This window comes from Larus michahellis, unplaced genomic scaffold (genome assembly GCF_964199755.1).
Source record: "Larus michahellis unplaced genomic scaffold, bLarMic1.1 SCAFFOLD_55, whole genome shotgun sequence".
NCBI classification, from domain to species: domain Eukaryota; kingdom Metazoa; phylum Chordata; class Aves; order Charadriiformes; family Laridae; genus Larus; species Larus michahellis.
The window spans coordinates 116585-125307 of NW_027436458.1; positions in this window are offsets into that span (position 1 = coordinate 116585).

The window sequence follows — 8723 nt, forward strand, 5'->3', positions numbered from 1 at the left end:
ATCTTGACATATCTCCCGCATTGATCGCAGTGTCTCCAGAAACGGCATTCAAGGAGCCAGGAACTTTTCTGCCCACACTGTCCATTGAGTTGTCCTCAAAACCAATATACATCCTGCTATATCTCCCACATGGAAAATGCCAGGAGGCAAAAGTGGGGATTATGTTTAGACTTTCTCGGAACTGCTTCAAATCAACTAGATATCTTTGTGCTGTAAATCTCCCAACAGACAAAGGCAAAAGCAGCAAACATCTCGCTGTATGTCCCACATCCAAAGTGCCAAGAGAGTAATGTAGAGCTTGCTCTCCCTGTCTTTGAGTACAGTTTTCAGTGTCCCGGTTACCTCTTTGCTAACATTCTCTTCAGAGCTGCAGTGAAACCAGGAACCACGTGGAGAAGGCACCCACACTGAAAATGACTGGAAGGAACATTGGGGCTTCTTCTCAGTGTCTCTGACATAGGGTTTCACTGTCCCGGGAAAGTCTCTGCTAACACCCTGCAGAGCGCAGTGCCCAATATACAGAAACGTCTTGCGGTATCTCCTACAGGGAAAGTGCCAAGAGGGAATTCTCGATCTTGTTCTCAGTGTCTCTGAGAATTGCTCTGATTATCCGTGTGACCTCTTTGCTAAGACTCTCCAGAGAGCCGTCCTCAAAACCAACACACATCTTGACATATCTCCCACATTGATCGCAGTGTCTCCAGAAACGGCATTCAAGGAGCCAGGAACTTTTCTGCCCACGCTGTCCATTGAGTTGTCCTCAAAACCAATATACATCCTGCTATATCTCCCACATGGAAAATGCCAGGAGGCAAAAGTGGGGATTATGTTTAGACTTTCTCGGAACTGCTTCAAATCAACTAGATATCTTTGTGCTGTAAATCTCCCAACAGCCAAATGTAAAAGCAGCAAACATCTCGCTGTATGTCCCACATCCAAAGTGCCAAGAAAGTAATGTAGAGCTTGCTCTCCCTGTCTTTGAGTACAGTTTTCAGTGTCCCGGTTACCTCTTTGCTAACATTCTCTTCAGAGCTGCAGTGAAACCAGGAACCACGTGGAGAAGGCACCCGCACTGAAAATGCCTGGAAGGAACATTGGGGCTTCTTCTCAGTCTCTCTGACATAGGGTTTCACTGTCCCGGGAAAGTCTCTGCTAACACCCTGCAGAGCGCAGTGCCCAATATACAGAAACGTCTTGCGGTATCTCCTACAGGGAAAGTGCCAGGAGGAATTGTGGAGCTTGGTCTCAGTGTCTCTGAGAATTGCTCTGATTATCCGTGTGACCTCTTTGCTAAGACTCTCCAGAGAGCCGTCCTCAAAACCAACACACATCTTGACATATCTCCCACATTGATCGCAGTGTCTCCAGAAACGGCATTCAAGGAGCCAGGAACTTTTCTGCCCACACTGTCCATTGAGTTGTCCTCAAAACCAATATACATCCTGCTATATCTCCCACATGGAAAATGCCAGGAGGCAAAAGTGGGGATTATGTTTAGACTTTCTCGGAACTGCTTCAAATCAACTAGATATCTTTGTGCTGTAAATCTCCCAACAGACAAACGCAAAAGCAGCAAACATCTCGCTGTATGTCCCACATCCAAAGTGCCAAGAGAGTAATGTAGAGCTTGCTCTCCCTGTCTTTGAGTACAGTTTTCAGTGTCCCGGTTACCTCTTTGCTAACATTCTCTTCAGAGCTGCAGTGAAACCAGGAACCACGTGGAGAAGGCACCCACACTGAAAATGCCTGGAAGGAACATTGGGGCTTCTTCTCAGTGTCTCTGACATAGGGTTTCACTGTCCCGGGAAAGTCTCTGCTAACACCCTGCAGAGCGCTGTGCCCAATATACAGAAACGTCTTGCGGTATCTCCTACAGGGAAAGTGCCAAGAGGGAATTCTCGATCTTGTTCTCAGTGTCTCTGAGAATTGCTCTGATTATCCGTGTGACCTCTTTGCTAAGACTCTCCAGAGAGCCGTCCTCAAAACCAACACACATCTTGACATATCTCCCACATTGATCGCAGTGTCTCCAGAAACGGCATTCAAGGAGCCAGGAACTTTTCTGCCCACACTGTCCATTGAGTTGTCCTCAAAACCAATATACATCCTGCTATATCTCCCACATGGAAAATGCCAGGAGGCAAAAGTGGGGATTATGTTTAGACTTTCTCGGAACTGCTTCAAATCAACTAGATATCTTTGTGCTGTAAATCTCCCAACAGACAAATGCAAAAGCAGCAAACATCTCGCTGTATGTCCCACATCCAAAGTGCCAAGAGAGTAATGTAGAGCTTGCTCTCCCTGTCTTTGAGTACAGTTTTCAGTGTCCCGGTTACCTCTTTGCTAACATTCTCTTCAGAGCTGCAGTGAAACCAGGAACCACGTGGAGAAGGCACCCACACTGAAAATGACTGGAAGGAACATTGGGGCTTCTTCTCAGTGTCTCTGATGTCGGGTTTCACTGTCCCGGGAAAGTCTCTGCTAACACCCTGCAGAGCGCAGTGCCCAATATACAGAAACATCTTGCGGTATCTCCTACAGGGAAAGTGCCAGGAGGAATTGTGGAGCTTGGTCTCAGTGTCTCTGAGAATTGCTCTGATTATCCGTGTGACCTCTTTGCTAAGACTCTCCAGAGAGCCGTCCTCAAAACCAACACACATCTTGACATATCTCCCACATTGACCGCAGTGTCTCCAGAAACGGCATTCAAGGAGCCAGGAACTTTTCTGCCCACACTGTCCATTGAGTTGTCCTCAAAACCAATATACATCCTGCTATATCTCCCACATGGAAAATGCCAGGAGGCAAAAGTGGGGATTATGTTTAGACTTTCTCGGAACTGCTTCAAATCAACTAGATATCTTTGTGCTGTAAATCTCCCAACAGCCAAATGTAAAAGCAGCAAACATCTCGCTGTATGTCCCACATCCAAAGTGCCAAGAAAGTAATGTAGAGCTTGCTCTCCCTGTCTTTGAGTACAGTTTTCAGTGTCCCGGTTACCTCTTTGCTAACATTCTCTTCAGAGCTGCAGTGAAACCAGGAACCACGTGGAGAAGGCACCCGCACTGAAAATGCCTGGAAGGAACATTGGGGCTTCTTCTCAGTGTCTCTGACATAGGGTTTCACTGTCCCGGGAAAGTCTCTGCTAACACCCTGCAGAGCGCAGTGCCCAATATACAGAAACATCTTGCGGTATCTCCTACAGGGAAAGTGCCAGGAGGAATTGTGGAGCTTGGTCTCAGTGTCTCTGAGAATTGCTCTGATTATCCGTGTGACCTCTTTGCTAAGACTCTCCAGAGAGCCGTCCTCAAAACCAACACACATCTTGACATATCTCCCACATTGATCGCAGTGTCTCCAGAAACGGCATTCAAGGAGCCAGGAACTTTTCTGCCCACACTGTCCATTGAGTTGTCCTCAAAACCAATATACATCCTGCTATATCTCCCACATGGAAAATGCCAGGAGGCAAAAGTGGGGATTATGTTTAGACTTTCTCGGAACTGCTTCAAATCAACTAGATATCTTTGTGCTGTAAATCTCCCAACAGCCAAATGTAAAAGCAGCAAACATCTCGCTGTATGTCCCACATCCAAAGTGCCAAGAGAGTAATGTAGAGCTTGCTCTCCCTGTCTTTGAGTACAGTTTTCACTGTCCCGGTTACCTCTTTGCTAACATTCTCTTCAGAGCTGCAGTGAAACCAGGAACCACGTGGAGAAGGCACCCACACTGAAAATGCCTGGAAGGAAGATTGGGGCTTCTTCTCAGTGTCTCTGATGTCGGGTTTTACTGTCCCGGGAAAGTCTCTGCTAACACCCTGCAGAGCGCAGTGCCCAATATACAGAAACGTCTTGCGGTATCTCCTACAGGGAAAGTGCCAAGAGGGAATTCTCGATCTTGTTCTCAGTGTCTCTGAGAATTGCTCTGATTATCCGTGTGACCTCTTTGCTAAGACTCTCCAGAGAGCCGTCCTCAAAACCAACACACATCTTGACATATCTCCCGCATTGATCGCAGTGTCTCCAGAAACGGCATTCAAGGAGCCAGGAACTTTTCTGCCCACACTGTCCATTGAGTTGTCCTCAAAACCAATATACATCCTGCTATATCTCCCACATGGAAAATGTCAGGAGGCAAAAGTGGGGATTATGTTTAGACTTTCTCGGAACTGCTTCAAATCAACTAGATATCTTTGTGCTGTAAATCTCCCAACAGACAAAGGCAAAAGCAGCAAACATCTCGCTGTATGTCCCACATCCAAAGTGCCAAGAGAGTAATGTAGAGCTTGCTCTCCCTGTCTTTGAGTACAGTTTTCAGTGTCCCGGTTACCTCTTTGCTAACATTCTCTTCAGAGCTGCAGTGAAACCAGGAACCACGTGGAGAAGGCACCCACACTGAAAATGACTGGAAGGAACATTGGGGCTTCTTCTCAGTGTCTCTGACATAGGGTTTCACTGTCCCGGGAAAGTCTCTGCTAACACCCTGCAGAGCGCAGTGCCCAATATACAGAAACGTCTTGCGGTATCTCCTACAGGGAAAGTGCCAAGAGGGAATTCTCGATCTTGTTCTCAGTGTCTCTGAGAATTGCTCTGATTATCCGTGTGACCTCTTTGCTAAGACTCTCCAGAGAGCCGTCCTCAAAACCAACACACATCTTGACATATCTCCCACATTGATCGCAGTGTCTCCAGAAACGGCATTCAAGGAGCCAGGAACTTTTCTGCCCACGCTGTCCATTGAGTTGTCCTCAAAACCAATATACATCCTGCTATATCTCCCACATGGAAAATGCCAGGAGGCAAAAGTGGGGATTATGTTTAGACTTTCTCGGAACTGCTTCAAATCAACTAGATATCTTTGTGCTGTAAATCTCCCAACAGCCAAATGTAAAAGCAGCAAACATCTCGCTGTATGTCCCACATCCAAAGTGCCAAGAGAGTAATGTAGAGCTTGCTCTCCCTCTCTTTGAGTACAGTTTTCAGTGTCCCGGTTACCTCTTTGCTAACATTCTCTTCAGAGCTGCAGTGAAACCAGGAACCACGTGGAGAAGGCACCCGCACTGAAAATGCCTGGAAGGAACATTGGGGCTTCTTCTCAGTCTCTCTGACATAGGGTTTCACTGTCCCGGGAAAGTCTCTGCTAACACCCTGCAGAGCGCAGTGCCCAATATACAGAAACATCTTGCGGTATCTCCTACAGGGAAAGTGCCAGGAGGAATTGTGGAGCTTGGTCTCAGTGTCTCTGAGAATTGCTCTGATTATCCGTGTGACCTCTTTGCTAAGACTCTCCAGAGAGCCGTCCTCAAAACCAACACACATCTTGACATATCTCCCGCATTGATCGCAGTGTCTCCAGAAACGGCATTCAAGGAGCCAGGAACTTTTCTGCCCACACTGTCCATTGAGTTGTCCTCAAAACCAATATACATCCTGCTATATCTCCCACATGGAAAATGCCAGGAGGCAAAAGTGGGGATTATGTTTAGACTTTCTCGGAACTGCTTCAAATCAACTAGATATCTTTGTGCTGTAAATCTCCCAACAGACAAAGGCAAAAGCAGCAAACATCTCGCTGTATGTCCCACATCCAAAGTGCCAAGAGAGTAATGTAGAGCTTGCTCTCCCTGTCTTTGAGTACAGTTTTCAGTGTCCCGGTTACCTCTTTGCTAACATTCTCTTCAGAGCTGCAGTGAAACCAGGAACCACGTGGAGAAGGCACCCACACTGAAAATGACTGGAAGGAACATTGGGGCTTCTTCTCAGTGTCTCTGATGTCGGGTTTCACTGTCCCGGGAAAGTCTCTGCTAACACCCTGCAGAGCGCAGTGCCCAATATACAGAAACGTCTTGCGGTATCTCCTACAGGGAAAGTGCCAAGAGGGAATTCTCGATCTTGTTCTCAGTGTCTCTGAGAATTGCTCTGATTATCCGTGTGACCTCTTTGCTAAGACTCTCCAGAGAGCCGTCCTCAAAACCAACACACATCTTGACATATCTCCCACATTGATCGCAGTGTCTCCAGAAACGGCATTCAAGGAGCCAGGAACTTTTCTGCCCACGCTGTCCATTGAGTTGTCCTCAAAACCAATATACATCCTGCTATATCTCCCACATGGAAAATGCCAGGAGGCAAAAGTGGGGATTATGTTTAGACTTTCTCGGAACTGCTTCAAATCAACTAGATATCTTTGTGCTGTAAATCTCCCAACAGCCAAATGTAAAAGCAGCAAACATCTCGCTGTATGTCCCACATCCAAAGTGCCAAGAGAGTAATGTAGAGCTTGCTCTCCCTCTCTTTGAGTACAGTTTTCAGTGTCCCGGTTACCTCTTTGCTAACATTCTCTTCAGAGCTGCAGTGAAACCAGGAACCACGTGGAGAAGGCACCCGCACTGAAAATGCCTGGAAGGAACATTGGGGCTTCTTCTCAGTCTCTCTGACATAGGGTTTCACTGTCCCGGGAAAGTCTCTGCTAACACCCTGCAGAGCGCAGTGCCCAATATACAGAAACATCTTGCGGTATCTCCTACAGGGAAAGTGCCAGGAGGAATTGTGGAGCTTGGTCTCAGTGTCTCTGAGAATTGCTCTGATTATCCGTGTGACCTCTTTGCTAAGACTCTCCAGAGAGCCGTCCTCAAAACCAACACACATCTTGACATATCTCCCGCATTGATCGCAGTGTCTCCAGAAACGGCATTCAAGGAGCCAGGAACTTTTCTGCCCACACTGTCCATTGAGTTGTCCTCAAAACCAATATACATCCTGCTATATCTCCCACATGGAAAATGCCAGGAGGCAAAAGTGGGGATTATGTTTAGACTTTCTCGGAACTGCTTCAAATCAACTAGATATCTTTGTGCTGTAAATCTCCCAACAGACAAAGGCAAAAGCAGCAAACATCTCGCTGTATGTCCCACATCCAAAGTGCCAAGAGAGTAATGTAGAGCTTGCTCTCCCTGTCTTTGAGTACAGTTTTCAGTGTCCCGGTTACCTCTTTGCTAACATTCTCTTCAGAGCTGCAGTGAAACCAGGAACCACGTGGAGAAGGCACCCACACTGAAAATGACTGGAAGGAACATTGGGGCTTCTTCTCAGTGTCTCTGATGTCGGGTTTCACTGTCCCGGGAAAGTCTCTGCTAACACCCTGCAGAGCGCAGTGCCCAATATACAGAAACGTCTTGCGGTATCTCCTACAGGGAAAGTGCCAAGAGGGAATTCTCGATCTTGTTCTCAGTGTCTCTGAGAATTGCTCTGATTATCCGTGTGACCTCTTTGCTAAGACTCTCCAGAGAGCCGTCCTCAAAACCAACACACATCTTGACATATCTCCCACATTGATCGCAGTGTCTCCAGAAACGGCATTCAAGGAGCCAGGAACTTTTCTGCCCACGCTGTCCATTGAGTTGTCCTCAAAACCAATATACATCCTGCTATATCTCCCACATGGAAAATGCCAGGAGGCAAAAGTGGGGATTATGTTTAGACTTTCTCGGAACTGCTTCAAATCAACTAGATATCTTTGTGCTGTAAATCTCCCAACAGCCAAATGTAAAAGCAGCAAACATCTCGCTGTATGTCCCACATCCAAAGTGCCAAGAAAGTAATGTAGAGCTTGCTCTCCCTCTCTTTGAGTACAGTTTTCAGTGTCCCGGTTACCTCTTTGCTAACATTCTCTTCAGAGCTGCAGTGAAACCAGGAACCACGTGGAGAAGGCACCCGCACTGAAAATGCCTGGAAGGAACATTGGGGCTTCTTCTCAGTCTCTCTGACATAGGGTTTCACTGTCCCGGGAAAGTCTCTGCTAACACCCTGCAGAGCGCAGTGCCCAATATACAGAAACATCTTGCGGTATCTCCTACAGGGAAAGTGCCAGGAGGAATTGTGGAGCTTGGTCTCAGTGTCTCTGAGAATTGCTCTGATTATCCGTGTGACCTCTTTGCTAAGACTCTCCAGAGAGCCGTCCTCAAAACCAACACACATCTTGACATATCTCCCGCATTGATCGCAGTGTCTCCAGAAACGGCATTCAAGGAGCCAGGAACTTTTCTGCCCACACTGTCCATTGAGTTGTCCTCAAAACCAATATACATCCTGCTATATCTCCCACATGGAAAATGCCAGGAGGCAAAAGTGGGGATTATGTTTAGACTTTCTCGGAACTGCTTCAAATCAACTAGATATCTTTGTGCTGTAAATCTCCCAACAGACAAACGCAAAAGCAGCAAACATCTCGCTGTATGTCCCACATCCAAAGTGCCAAGAGAGTAATGTAGAGCTTGCTCTCCCTGTCTTTGAGTACAGTTTTCAGTGTCCCGGTTACCTCTTTGCTAACATTCTCTTCAGAGCTGCAGTGAAACCAGGAACCACGTGGAGAAGGCACCCACACTGAAAATGACTGGAAGGAACGTTGGGGCTTCTTCTCAGTGTCTCTGACATAGGGTTTCACTGTCCCGGGAAAGTCTCTGCTAACACCCTGCAGAGCGCAGTGCCCAATATACAGAAACGTCTTGCGGTATCTCCTACAGGGAAAGTGCCAAGAGGGAATTCTCGATCTTGTTCTCAGTGTCTCTGAGAATTGCTCTGATTATCCGTGTGACCTCTTTGCTAAGACTCTCCAGAGAGCCGTCCTCAAAACCAACACACATCTTGACATATCTCCCACACTGATCGCAGTGTCTCCAGAAACGGCATTCAAGGAGCCAGGAACTTTTCTGCCCACGCTGTCCA